Source organism: Erpetoichthys calabaricus, chromosome 6 (genome assembly GCF_900747795.2).
Source record: "Erpetoichthys calabaricus chromosome 6, fErpCal1.3, whole genome shotgun sequence".
NCBI lineage: Eukaryota > Metazoa > Chordata > Cladistia > Polypteriformes > Polypteridae > Erpetoichthys > Erpetoichthys calabaricus.
The window spans coordinates 57,305,922-57,321,543 of record NC_041399.2 but is presented as its reverse complement, the minus strand read 5'-3'; positions in this window follow the sequence as shown (position 1 = coordinate 57,321,543).

Sequence of the window (15,622 nt, the reverse complement as noted above, 5' to 3'; positions counted from 1 at the left end):
ATCAGTGGAATGAGATTTAATGAATCATTGAGAAACAAATACAGTACACTTACCTCTACACCACTTGTGACAACCCTTAGTGTATTTTCACAAATTATCCATCAAATATAGTGAACACACTAGTTTAGGTACTGCTAAAATGCATCTATTACTCATTTTGCCTTATGAAACAAGACATAAACAAGTGCTTCTTTTGGCCTTCATAACACTTACAAAGCATCAGTAAAGTGTTTGTTCATCTCTGCAATGTGACCTACTAACAAAACTACACTTGCGAGTGGTCTGAGGAGGCTTAACTGAGACTCATATCTCTCAACATTACATACTGTATTTAATATATAGACCTATGAATCCTTCATATTAAGAAGTAATTTTACCATGTCAGTGTGCCACACTGCACAGAGATGAATAACCTAACTACTGATGGTTTATAGGTGTTATGAAGACTGAAAGAAACCTCGTTAAGGTCTTTGCTACATAAGAATAAATGAGAAATAGATTATTTTTTTGTCACTAATATAGTTTATTATCATTTCTACAGAATGCACAATACACCAACGGGCATGTGTCATTTCACAGTTTGCAATGATGATGGTCCAGGATCACACCAACATTTGTTTAAAATTCAAGAGATAAAAAGTTATCCTTTATTTACCTACTGCCAAGAAGATTACAACTAATGTTTTCATGCTTACAGCTCCCCAAATAAAAATAGGCAATTCCTCAGAAAATAAGGTCCATCCCACTGATAATATAGACAATGACAAATATTTCATAAACAAAAACATAAACAAAAAAAGAAGACGTTCATCTCTAACACAGTAGGCAATACTTCATAATCATGGTAATATCATGCGCATTCGTATTGGAAATTGTGCGTGAGAAAGGTACTACAAAAGGTTACAGAAGAACCATTTACCTTTTTTTATTTCACCTTGATAAACTCTTTTAGGCTCCTTCTGATTTGTCCACCCCATAAAAGCATTTGAAGCAGTAATGCGTAAAACTCCACAAATGCTTGGAAGCATGGATTGCAGACAATAGAGCATTTTAACATTGTGCTGAAAAGGCAGAATCCCTGCTACATTATAAGGATGCTTTTGACCTCAAGGTTAACTTATGTCAGGTAAGCTTCAGAGATAATGGACAAAGAGCATTTCTTTTACAGGAGGAATGACAAGGCATATCTTTGCAGTTCAGCCCCTCATGCAATGACAGATTTTCTAATTCACTGCAGATTCTCATAAAACTGGGTGGCCAGAGCTAAAAGGATGCAACAGAGAGGCCATTGATACTGGGTGGGATGGAGCTAAATCCAAATTAACCTGGATTAATTTAAAGTGGCAAAAAGCTTTTGCCACAGTATAAAATGAAGATCAATAAATTAAATGTTGGGTCAAAATGTCAATTCACAATGATGAAAGACAGCAAGTGGAAACTGACATTTGCAAAAAATCAAAAGTGCATTGATATTGTATACAATGCTGTGTCTTCATTTTCTTTTACTTATAATACCATGATAGTTACTCCTAGAGGGTGATATGAAACACCAAACAAAAGTAGGAATTTACTGAAAAAAGTAGCTTTAGTATAGAACATGGATGAACAAAGAAAAAATAAAAATAAGGAAGACATCATTATTAAAACATAGCCTTTCTTTGTCTTGCTTTTAGCTCCTGGCTATACAGGTATTGCTCCCCCTGTTTATCTGGAAGTGTGGCCCACTCAGTTGTTCATTTCAAAACCCACAACATTCACAGCACAATATCTCCATAAATTACCTGCTAAAATTTATATCTTTCAAATAAATCCCAGCTGGCTATTTTCCTCCTCCTGTTAGCTGAGCCTGGGCCCCAACTCCACTGACGCCAAAATCACTGGTTCAATGGCTGGGAATGTTATGAACACTCTTTGCTGATTGAGAATATTTTTAGTTTATTAGTAATGTGGGTGTGATGAGGATGGACGGGATTAGAAATTAGTACATTAGAGGGTCAGCTCAAGTTGGACAGTTTGGAGACAAAGTCAGAGAGGCGAGATTGCGCTGGTTTGGACATGTGCAGAGGAGAGATGCTGGGTATATTGGGAGAAGGATGTTAAGGATAGAGCTGCCAGGAAAGAGGAAAAGAGGAAGGCCTAAGAGAAGGTTTATGAATGTGGTGAGAGAGGACATGAAGATAGTGGGTGTCATAGAGCAAGATGTAGAGAAAAAGATGATCTGCTGTGGCAACCTCTAACGAGAGCAGCCGAAAGAAGAATTATGCAGTTTATAGTATTCATTATGCTTACATTTAATAACATTATTTTCTTATCTCATTGCAACACCATTTTTTTAATATCATTTCATAAAATTTTTTGATAGCCGTAGTCACTTGTTTGTGGTTACCACATGCGGATGCCAATCACACGACTGGGCTTCTACAAGCTACGTAGCTTTTATTTGGTGGCATGCAACAAACTACTGCCAAATTTTTGCTTTGAGATATAAAAAGTTTGACCGTGAACTAATATCCTATTTTTCTTGGTGAGGGAAAGGTTTTTTAGTTACTTTGGGACTGTTTTCTTTTTATTATGATTTATTTATTTGCAGGTGTAGCTTTTACAATTTCATTGTACTGATACAATGACAATTAAGGCTTTCTAATTCTAATTCAATTTTTGATTCTCGGTTTACATGTTGGTTTTGCTTGCTTTTTTTTTTCCATGATCATTGGCACACATCCTTGGCTTTATTTCTGACTATCCCATATATATTATTCCAGAATTACCTTTCATATTGTGGTCATTGCCAATCCTTAGAAAGTCTATGGACACCCACCCCAGTTCCCACCTTGGCCATGATAAGGAGCAGTCATCATCCCACCCTGGAGTTAATATACTAGATTATCCTTTAAAATTGTACATTTTCTTCTTTAGAGTCACCTCTAGTAAAGATAAAAACATGGAACCTCTCGGCCTACTTTTTCTTTTCAAGGTTCAGGAGCACTTAAATATTTGTTGACTAACAGTCCATTATATTGGCCAGTAAAATTACATGTGTTACAGTTGAGCACTTCTGGGTTGAGGAAACCCAAGCGTCCTCTTACTGGTCCCTCATGGTTTCATTCTTACATAGGTGTCTTCAGTGTATTTAACTAATTTGCAACTACCCTCTTCTAAAAGTGCTGCAATGCAGAGACCTGCATTGTGGGTTATTATTTCTAAAGCCGTGTCCTGATTTCCCATTCTTTTTTCACTATGATTTATCTTATGCCCCTGGAAACCCAGATCCACATGTCACAACACATTTGCCTATCACATTAGAGCAACTGCTTATCTGTATTAGACACAGGCTCTTCTTGGGTATTTGGTAATGAAGACAGTACTATTATGTTAATTACCAACTCATTTAACCAAATGAGAAAAGTACAATGAAAATCTTTATAATAAAATTGTACAAAAAAATTTGCTATTTATTTACTATAGTTACTTGAGACAAATGTATCATGTCCTATACAGTATAATGGCATTGACCCTTCCAATGCATTACAAGTAAGTAGATCTTATAAAAAACGTATTTAGCTGGATTAGGAGGAGAACTGCCAAAGTGTTTCTGCCACAGCTTAATGTCACCTACATTGAAAGCAACTAAAAGGCTCAGTCTTGTAACATATACAAAAATTTAGAAACCAAATCCACAGTTTTCAGTGAGAAATGAGTTTGATTCTAAATATTGTATGTTTCAGAATGCTGAAGTAGGATCATCTGTCAAACAGTAAATTTTGATTGGTTTATTTATTTTTTTTCTTTTTAACAATAGGGCCTTTCATAGTTAAACAGTACTGTCATTATGACATATGCATTCGGCCAAAAGGAACTTTTCTTGTTCAGACAGCGGAAGCTTCAACTCATATTCAAACTCACTGACTTTGCAACTGCAAATCCTATCATTGTCTAATTTGTTATTTGTTCTTGGAGGAAAGGCAGTTTTTTCTTAATATAAGTTTGTTTGCTTTTTACATGTACAGTATGTATTATACACAACTCTTTTTTTAATAGAAAGGAAAAAACATCTTTGTGTTTAAAATTATATAAAAAGAACTCTGCATTTAATTATGCCACTGTCTGGGATTTTTTTTAATATGTGATTTAAAACTGAAAATTTTGTCAACTAGTCTTTTTTTTATCTGATATTACATTATTTCTTCAGATTGCCGCTGTGGTTTATATAGGTCATTTATAATCTGAGCCACAAGGAAAATACCAGTATAGTGTCATAGTCATGTATTGTGTTACACAAGCAACATCGCCACTGTGTGTAACATAAAATATGATCTACTGGCTCCAGAGAGCGAGAGAGAGAGACTCACTTTGCTCCAGATGGATTGGCATTGGAACAGAGTGGCTTGTTGCCTGCCAGCAGAAAAAGCCTGGCAAACACACATTAACATCCTTCCTTCTTTCTTTGGACATATTTTTGTAATTGCTTGTCTTCAGGTACAAGGTGCTTACAGGAAGTCATCAATCTTTCATGAAACTAGTCTACCATTCCTTAATTCAGAACAATAAAAGCTCTGAGAGGCATGCATACTCAGGCCATTGTGTGTTTCAAGAAAAGGGAAGTTTTAATGGAGGATAAATTTGATCAAATGATAGCAGGAGATAATAAACCAGTTGTGTTAAAGAGAATAATGTAACAATTGTATGTGAGGAGGGGGAACACTTCTTACTGTGCATACAGAAAGACCAGGTGATATCCAAGTGAGTTATTAAATATTACAGCTGCTAAAGATAAAATAAGTCATTTTTTTCCTGAACTTCTGTGCGCAGGTGCATTCGAGGGGAGATTTAGGCCATCTGCATAACCAGAGCAGACAGATGTCTCCGTATGAAGAGATTAACTGCAAGTCACCTGTCACAAAGAGGAGAACACAATAGAGAAGGACATCTCTCCTTCTGCTTTGCAGCCCATGTTAAATATTTAAGCTACAGTCTCAAAAGACCCAAACTTCCCATGCCAGTAACCAAGAATACCACAGTTGTTTTATTCTGTCACACTAACAAAAATGTAACCATTTAATCAAGAGAAGCAATTTTTAATATTGAAACTAGATTTTCTTTACTAAACACTGCAATAGTGAATGATGCAGTCATTTTGATGCTGAACATAATTGTGAAGAAGCAATTTTTAACCCAGTGGAGAGAAGATGATTAAACAGAAATGTTTATATTTCAGATTATTTATGGCACAATGTGTATTTTATTCTTTGTTTCTTCTTACTTTTTTCTCTTTGTTTTTTAGGTAATCCTATTTACAAATTAATATCATTTAATATCTTCAATAAAGAAAGGTTTAATTTCAGATCCCCCTTTAATGAGAAAGGAGAAATGTGGATAAGGCACAATGATGAGTTTATTAAGTAGGCAAGGACTACTGTGTTTTCACATTTTCCCTGTGTTCATGTTTATTTTTCCTGATTCTGTCATTTCTTCCCATATTCTATTCTCATGTACATTATGTTTGTGTGATTGTATGGCTCACAATGGATTCACATTCTGTCAAAGGTAGACTTGCATGTTGGGCTCAGTATAGGCTCCTGCTATGCATGCTTCAAGTCCTAGGTGAAGATGGAGTGTATCTGAGAAACTTTGGACAAAAGGCAGGAAACAAACCTGGACAGGGTGCTAGTCCAGGGCGTACCCACACTCAGACTGGAATAACCAATTCACCTGACATGCATGTCTTTGGGAATGTGACAGGAAAACTGGAGTACATAAAGATCCACAGAGACATAAGGAGAGTATGCACACTCCACACAGAAAACAACTGTGTGCAGAGCATAGGATGGCTCACTCAGATTCAATTTAAGTATTTAATAATGATAACAATAACAAATACAATTATATGTTTTTATATGTGAATTGTAATATGTCATAAAAGATTATTATAGAATGTTGATGCTGTCTGCAAATCTCCATTCCAAACATGATGCTGCACCATAGAACTTTTGGCATGTTGGGGAGCGAGGTCTTAATCCTTCTTTGATCATTTTGCCTTAAAGAAGGGAAAGTGGGTTAAATTTATTAAAGGTTATTAAGGTTATTAAAGGCTATTAAAGTAAAATTTAAATTTGATTTTTAAAAAATGTGCAAGGAACAAAAATGGAATTTCCTCAATGTCTTAAAAGCATATTTTTCAATATTTTAGAAAAACAAATGATGCATGCCTAACATTAGAGAAGGAGGTAATGTTAAACTTGCTTTCCATTCCCTTGACAGGGACTGCAAAGTTTTTTATTGCAACCAGTTTCTTAATGAAAAGTGAACCCCGGAATTGAATTCATTGTTTATGCAGACCTGTTTCTTTATGTAATTGAACTAATTTGGTGGATTTAGAATTAATCTGTAGCACAAAATATTTAGGAAAATAAGCATGTTGTACTTACTGTTTATTCTGATTATCTCATGTTGACCTGTTTTTTACGGCTTTAAAATGAAGCAATTTGCAACGGACAAGAAGTGCAGCTGTTTCTGATAACTGATTAGTTACTCTTCTCTAGGAGATATAGTCATCCTGATAAACTGAAAAATGTATTGAACAAGTTTGAGGGAAAACTGTCTGTATGTCAAATAAAGAACTTAATAGATTAGAGTAACTACTTTTAAAAATATTAAACTTCTATCAGTGATTTTTCTTCTTTGCCCTTTTTGTTTCTTAACAACATAAAACAGGGCTATCCTGTTGCATAAACCAGAGACAGGGTACCTAACACTATATACATTTCTCGGGATACGCTCAGCTATCATGTGTCTCAGATGGACAAATCCTGCTTTCGCAATATGCGTTCATTCATTACTGGAACACTGTGGTTCAGAAAGCCTGGCACTTAGGTGAGGTTTGAGGGTCTAATCATGGTCAAAGGTTCAAAGTTCGATCAGTGTGGCTAACTTTGATATTCAATAAAGCCCTGTCAGTTTACTCTCAAAAATCTTTCTGTTGCCATTCTCTCCAAAATCTTGAAAAAAAATCCCCAGGAAACAGTTAGATAATTGAGAGCATTATAAGTTGAATATAAATTTACAAATGGTCCATGTTAAAATAATTTTGAAAAAAATACACCCTCCTGGAAATTACTGGGTACTCTGTTTTAATCTGTTCTGATGTGGTCATCCTTCAATGGTGCATGAAGTTAATGGCAATATGTAAAATTAAGATTGATTTTAATGAATTGCATTTGTGCTATCATCTGTCTGGTATGTTAATTGTATGCTTTGCCATGACCTGAAGTTCCATCCTGGGTTGATCCAAGGTTGACTCCTGTTTATTAGTTAATAGACTCAAGGACCCCACAACCTTGTAGTGTAGTGAAAATGTGGGTATTTAATATGGTGAAAGGAGAATAACAGATCATTTCAGTTTGTAAAGGAAGATCAAGAAGTTCCCAAAGGGCATAAGCTCTACCAACAATGCAAAAGGCAGTGGAAAGTTTCATAATAATCATCCATAAGAAACCTTTTGGGGAGGGGGTGATCCTACTTTTGTTCCAGAAGCACCAGTTTAGAAACTATTATAGTGGATTGTGGTTAGTCTTGCACTGCAATGAGGACAGAAACAGGCAAGAGTGCTTACTGCTTTTATTATTCCAGTGTTTCAAACATAAACTACAGTGCTTTCCGTCATCAAATAAATATATAAATAATCACAATAAAAACAATGTTCATGATGAGACTTAAAATTAACAATAAATATTCCAATAAAAAGGTTAAGATTGAAGATAAAAACACAGTCAGGGTCCCTTCATTAAAACCATGAGACACCATGCATCCTTCCATATTTACTTCTGTGCTGCTCGTTCTTTTCAATCCACCCTGCAATAGCAGTTATCCTCCAGCATGCCATTATTCTGGCTTTCCTCCTGGTTTTAATTCTGTCCATTTGTTCGGCAACAGCTCAGCACATCTTTCTACCTTGTCCCCCCAGCTCACTCTTCTTGAGTCTTGCAGCTGAGCTGAGGCACCAACAGCTCCAGTTCCTCTCCCTAGCTCTCAACCCAGCCACTTCAGGCAGTAACTACTAGGACACTCAGAACTGAACCTGCATCGTCCTGCCATCTGAATTTGGTCCAGCAGGACCCTGGAGCACTGGATCGCACCCACAACTCTAGAATGTTCACAGGGGCCGACCCACCCCAGAGCACCGTTCCTCTAGCTCTCTTGTAGGGCCTCCGACCACTCTTCCTTCCTTCCACTGTGCTGGCTTATACTCCCAATATCTACTCTCTTTCTCTCTCTCAAACCTTCACCCTTGATTTTGTCTCCTCGGTCTCCCCAGGCTACCCTTTATATACTGTACATGTGAATGCGGTATGCTATTTACAATCTGCAGAGTGCTAATGCAGGGCAGCTGACCTAATTAAACAATCAGTTCATCTCCACACCAAACATCCCATGGTCTAACCCACAGATTCCGAGACACAGGGCTTCTTCTTTTTTTCTCTTAAAACTTGCACCACCTAGATCTCTTTCTCCACAGATACTGTATAGGAAGTGAACTTGAACTGGCAACCTGAAACAGGCTACTACTAAACATATAAGAAATTTGATTGACAAGAGGAGACTATTCAGTCCATCAGGCTTGTTTAGCAACAATAATAATAAGAAGAAGAATACATTTTATTTATATAGCATCTTTATCATGCTCAAAGCATTTGTTTAGCTAATAGATAAGTAGTCCCAACATCTTATTCAGATACTTCTTAAAAAGTGTCTACATGTCTCAGGAGTCTGTTCCAGATTCTCACAACTCAGTAGGTCTTACAGCCTCTTGACTGCCTTCCCTGGTCTCACACTGTCTCTGACTTCTTGGAGGGTTATTATCTCTATGACCTGCTTGGTTCTCTGTTCTCTAGTGACCTGATTGAATATGACATTTTGCTGCCATGGCTGCAAGACTCTTGTGCTGGTGACCGTGTCCATTGCCATTCTGGAGGAGCCAGCACACCTCTAAGGTATACCGGTGGTGTCTGAGCTGCTACTGGAATGAGCAGGACCTCTTGTACTGGCAGTGTGCTCTTCAGCATTCAGCAAAACCTTCATAAATATTTAGAATATGCATGTTTCGACTTATTAGTGTCATAGGGAAAATCCATGAAATGGCAAAAGAAGCATTTATTCACATAGTATATTTTAAGTCTTACTGCCTTATTGCATTAAGCAAATCCAAAGTAAAGTAAATACACTCAATAAATATTTTTAAATAATGAAACACTGCACTTTAAATTTTGTTTCAGGATTGCTCTTCTGTACAAGACCTATTTGAATATTATTCATTGATTCTTCGTTAAATCATTTTGATTTTATGACATTGTACTTGATGCACATTGTGTTAAGCAATATATCCAACATCATGAAAACAACTGAAAGAGGCTGATCCTGGACTATATGAGTCCTCTTGTGAAAAACTACCTGGACCCACTGCTGTTTTCTAATAGAACAAAGATTGGAGTGGAAGATGCAATTACTCGTATCTGTCTGCTCCACAAGGCTTATGTGGAGGAATATGTTTTTTTGATTTCTCCAGTACTTTCAATACCATCCAGACATCTACTGTTAAGGAGTAAGTTCATAGATATGCAGATGGATGAGCCTGTGGTGTCCTGGATAATGGACTATATCTCCAGCAGACCACAGAATGTGAGACACAAGTACCGTGTCTGTGATACAGATGTCAGCAACACTGGAGCACCATAAGGAACAGCCCTGTCACCCTATCTGTTCACCCTGTACACCTTGGACTATAAATATAACACCAGGCAAAGAACTTTATTTCTTGTTGCAAAGAGAAATGTCCTCAACTTAACATCAGCAAAATCAACAAACTGTTTATTGACTTTTGCCACACCAAAAGCCTCTATGTCCCGTCACTATTCAAGGAATGAATGTAGAGGCAGCCAACTGCTACAAGAACTTGGACATCCATATTATTAACAGGCTAGAGTGGTCTCATAACATAGTGGGACTATATAAGAAGGAACAGAGCAGGCTCTACTTATGCTGGATCAAGCAGGTTTGAGAATGTTAGGTTATTGTATTATTTTTCTACATTAATTATAATCTACCAGCTACTTTACTTTTTAATTAATTTTTAGTTTTATGCAACATTTAAATGATGGTGCCTTCAAGAAGAGGATTTCTAGCAATAAAATATATTGCTGCAGGCTTTTGATAAAGTAGAAATTTAAAAAATTAAATGATACCTTTTGGTATCAGGTGTATTGCTTCTCTAGGACTATGTTTAGATAATAAAGATGTTACTAAGTTGAATGACATGCAGAAAGATACGGTGTGTCCAGCACGAGTCGATGTAATCCATTCCAGACATATGTGTAACTCTAGGAAAACAGGTGCAAACAATTGAGCCAGCTGTCAGTAAGCTGCCGTGATCTCTTTTGATATCTTAATTGTCAGTCAATCTAAGAGCAACTTTGGCAGCATCACTGTCAGAAAAGGCTGTTCCTCACACATCTGTGAGCTTTCTTTCTTTCAAAGAACTCTGATGAGTGTGAGAGACTACAAAATTTTGGCATCTTGAAGGGCTAAATTAGGCATGATTGCTGCTGTTTCCGTTTCCCCGTAGCCCAGTCAGGTAGTTGACAAATGTTCATAATTGCCCCAGTTTAACTACCGTTTGTCATCTACTACACCAGCTGAACTTTCATGAATTCATTAAAAAAAGGCCCTGAGTGGCCGTTCTTAGCATTTGGATGAGCAGCAAGAAAGGGCAGATCAGTATATAAGTATTTAATGTCTTCTATGAAAATAGTAAAGGTGGAAGCCATAATGTGAAAGTGAAGCATTAAACTCATTCAGACCCAACACTGCTTTTCATTGTTTGCTTAAATTGCATGCCGCCCACTGATGAGTTATTAAAAACAAAAAGCAAAAATGTTTTCTTGAAGGGAAAACTGCAAATGACTAAAACATACAGTGCAGCTGCAGTTCTAAGCACTGAGAAGTCATGAAAGTGGACCCACTTTTGGATTCATTTCCTTCACTTACATAAAACTCCATTTAGTCTTACATACATTACCTTAATACATTAAGCACTAAGATAAACTAAATTCAATTGACATTTGAAAGTAGTATTCTTATATTTACTCCCATGATTCAGTTTCAGGTTTAATCTTTCTCTACCTAAATTAGCCTTTCTTCTTTGAAATATAGCTTTGAATGACTCTACTGCTATGAAGATTGCCAAAACCTATTGTCCTCCTCCTTCTCCTCTTCCTCTTCCATAGTGTGAATTGCTTGGTTTTGTAATCTATTTGTCAATCCATTGTCTATTCCATTTATCCAGTTCAGGATTGTGGAGAGCAAGTATCTCACCTTCTGGGATAAGGCAAAAACCAGTCCTGGATGTGTACCAGCTTATATTCAGAATATTTTAAGTCCTTTCAATGTTTTTGCTACTGTACTTACTTGGAAAGGTGGCATGTATATTTTCAAAAAATAACACTATACAAGTAAAGCAAATAAACAGACTTCTATTCCTTTGGTTGAATTATAACTTGTCTTCCCAGCTTTGGGTACATTAGTCATAAGATATGCTTACTGAGATTAGCTTGGATAAATGTGAGTTCAGCCTTCACAAAAACCATACCGTGTTCTACAAGACTGTTAGACCGAATACAAAAGCGATCAATCAAGACGACAACAGGAATGGAAAAGAAACAAGTATGAGAACTGGCAGTAAGAAACTGATTTGTTTAGTCTACGTGTGCTAAAAAGGTGAACACAATTCAGACTTCCAAGTTAGGAAGACCAGATGCCTGCATACACAGGGCATACTGAAGTCTAAGATAGGTATTTCAGTCATTTTCTAAATTAAAATCTAAATGTGCTTCCGTTCAGTCATTTGTTCATTTTTTCATTTTGTAATGACAATAATTCCCAGTGTCTATCCTGGTAGCATTGGATGCAAGACAGGAGGTAACCCAGGAAAGGGCATCAGTCATTCACGAAGCACACTTATTCATAAATGGTCTCTGTTCAGACTAATTGGCACATAGTTGGAGTCAACAGGAGTACCCAGAAAAAGACAAAGGGGTAATGTGCAAACTCCACCCTGACACAATGGTCAGGATCGATTTGAACCTAAGTTATGATGTTAGGCATTTATTAAACTACTGCTTTCAGTTCATTGAGCTGCAACAATGTTAATGATTTTCAAATGAGTCTAATGGTGTGTTGCTAGCTAGAATCACCTAACAGCTGAAAAAGGCATTTTATGTTGACTAGTTGAGTGGGCAATAGTGTAAGACACAGGAAATATGCCCAGAGTAAAAACTTTTGATATCTAACATTTGTTGAATTCAAATAGTGACATCAGAAAATGTAATAAACTATTTTATTTTCTTATAAGCTGAAACACAATGCTTGGCCTTTACACCTGCTATAATGCAATGCTCATAAAAAACTAAAAGTATATTAAAAGTGCCTTTTAACCCTTCATAACTTGCCATTCCCCATTTAAACTGCCTCTGCAAAATATCAAGTTGATATCTGAAAGTCCTTTAAGCATTAATATCAACTATGATATTTTGTAACTTGGCCCATCTTTGGTCCTCTAAAAGAAGAAACACATTTGTGTGAGGGTCATAGTAGACCATCTGTGATACAGTGTTCTAAATAAGGAATGGCCGTTAAAGTTAAAAGTGTACTCTACCCTAATAACTGCCTGTTATGCCACTTGTAGTGACAGTGGAAAGCATTCAAGGCACATGAAAGGACCAGAAGATGAGTGCGTAACCGATAATCAGCCAAATTCATAACCAGGAAAATCAAGAACATTTTTATAGCCCAAAAATCGTAGTTGAACAATCAAAAGCAAAAGTCACAGAAAAAAAAACAACATTCAAACAAAGAGAATGTGTTTCTTTTTTTCTTTTGAGAGCAATACACAATCTTGGATGCCATCTGCTTTTAAAGCATTGTACTAGTGACATCAGCATGCACCCCTAACAATGGAGCGTCACATCCTATCAACCAAAAAATAACAATGGTAGCACATGTTCAGAAGACACAGTAAACCATTAATCAAATGTACTAAGCCCTAGGGAGTCAATAACCTTTAAATAATGTTACCACAATGTCCCCTGTTGAAAATTTCTGAAGCACACAACAAACAACAAACACTTGTTTCAGGTCTTTTGAGGCTCCTGAATATGAAGTTGATGTTTGTTTCTGGAAATTCCAATCACTCAAAAGAGTTATCAAACTTTTTGTTCTGTTTTGTATTTTTTATGTTTGCTGCTATGTTTGGTTCCTCTCATTGAGATTACTTCACATGTTATTAGACCTCTGGGTACTGTGTGACAGGATGAAAGGTCGTCGAGGACTTCACTTTGTTATGTGAGTTTCTGGTTCAAAACCCTGTTTCAAATCAGTCTTTCTAATAGCTGCTTAGTTCTAACGTTCCTGGTTCTGACTTGCTCTGAATTTTATCCACAATTCTTGTCTCACGCTTCGGCTTCGATGCTTCTGTTCTTCTGGTCATTTCACAAATTTTGTCAGTTAACTTACATACTGTAACACAGATGTCCAGAATAAATCACTTTTGTGTATGTAATCCTGTTTATTTAAAAATGGTGCCAGTAATTTTATACATGGGTTTATTGCTGATGTCACTTGGAAATGAAACCATAAAAAAACATAAATAAAATATATGGCCAAATACAATGTCTAATTTTTTAAAACTGATTAAACAGGCTGATATAGCAAGGTAAGGTAAAAGGTTTTTGGATGAGAGACCAATGAAATCTGTATGTAATATGTAAATACACTAGAGCACTGGTTCCCAAATCCTGGAGGACCACCGTGGTTGAAAATTTTTGTCCCAACCTGTTTCACAATCAGTCATTTTACCTCGAATTGTACTTGTTGTTTAATTAGCTAGTCTTTCATTTTTTTTTCTTCGGTTATTATACATTCAAACTGCATAATAGTTTGAAATTTACATTAAAAATACATTTTGAGACGTTTAGATTTTTGCCATAGCTCTTATCTCTCTTTTGTCATGTTTCTGTTAATTCACCTTTTTTGCTCCCTCAATTGCATTCTAATAACTATTAAGAATGAATGAAGAAGACTCCAGGACAGACAACACAGAATGGTGAAAGGTTGCAGGTACTTGAGTATCAGACCCACTGCTGTGGTCATTAGCAAATAATGACAAGGACACCTGCAAAGTCAGAATGAAAAATAAGGATAAGCATGATGAAAATCTGAAAAATAAAGATAAAAACATAGAGTTTCCATTCAACATATAGAAATGCTTACTAATAAAAATTTAGAAATCTAGTTTTTGTAAGCACAGAGACTGGGAAATAACAGCTTGCTCAATTAAGTTAGGAGTCCACAACGCTCCACTAAAGTCATTACAGTCCTGCCTGTTTCACAATCCCTCACTCATGCCTACTGTTTGGCAGTAATTGCTCTGTTTAACCGATTTCTTACAATAAAAGTACTTATTTATTCTATCAGACATCTTACTAAACAGCCTGAAGATAAGCATGCAAAAGTCATAGTTTTTTTTAAACAGGTGTGCTCAGAACATACAACAAAGTAAACATCAAAGAAAAATACAGTAAGTGAAATATGAGCTCCAAACGCACTTTCTATTATATACTATATGCTGAAACACTATCAATGAAGCCATCAAAAATGATCAGGCACTTGAAGATGAAACAACCTTTCCTCAAGGATAAACAGCTACATTTTTGAGCAAAAAAAAAAAGCTACAGGGCTAAACGTGAGGCCTCATAATTAGTTATTAATATTTTCAGTATATGTCAGTGTAGGTGCTTTGAGATCTTGCACCGTTGTGCCTCTCAAGATATCTGTTATTGAATTTTTGGTTAGGAGAAACATGAAATAGCCAAAAATAACCAGGCTTAGTTGATGGAAAGAATAACTTTGTATTCATGGTTTACTACAGAAATACTTTAAGCAATTTATTCTTAAGTTTACATAATGCTGCTGGTGTGCACATACTTTAACTGCTGCCCTCAATCTAGGCCTCACAACATTGAACTGTCTTATGTGGATTAAATAATGCATGGTTGGTTCAGAAATATTTAAACTATGTTATTTTATATTCCCCATACCACATCCATTGTAAAGATATTTACAGAATATTTGCTAGCTATAAAAAGGAAATTGGAGCCACCATACTTCATAGTCTTCCAATATTACAAAATCTTGCTTTCAGTTACACTTTATGCAAGAATTGTGATACAAACTGTGTTTTAAGAATTTATCTAAATTCATTACCATTCCAATTTATGATAATTCTTCCATCCCATTAAGACTTGATAAGATTGTTTAAAATAGCCTGAACTCTTAGGTTAGGTTAGGTTTAGGTTTATTTGTCATATATAGGTTAACACAGGGTCAACATACAATGAAATGTGTATGATGAGAAAAACAAGTCACTCAGCCTAGATCCAATAAAGCTTAAAAAAAGATTACAAGTTAAAAATAGACAAGTCATATAAAATAAAATGTGTGTTTTAAAAGAAGTTATAGAGCAATATGAGTTGAATGAGCAGCAAGTACAAATGACAGTTATTGCACAGATAATGTT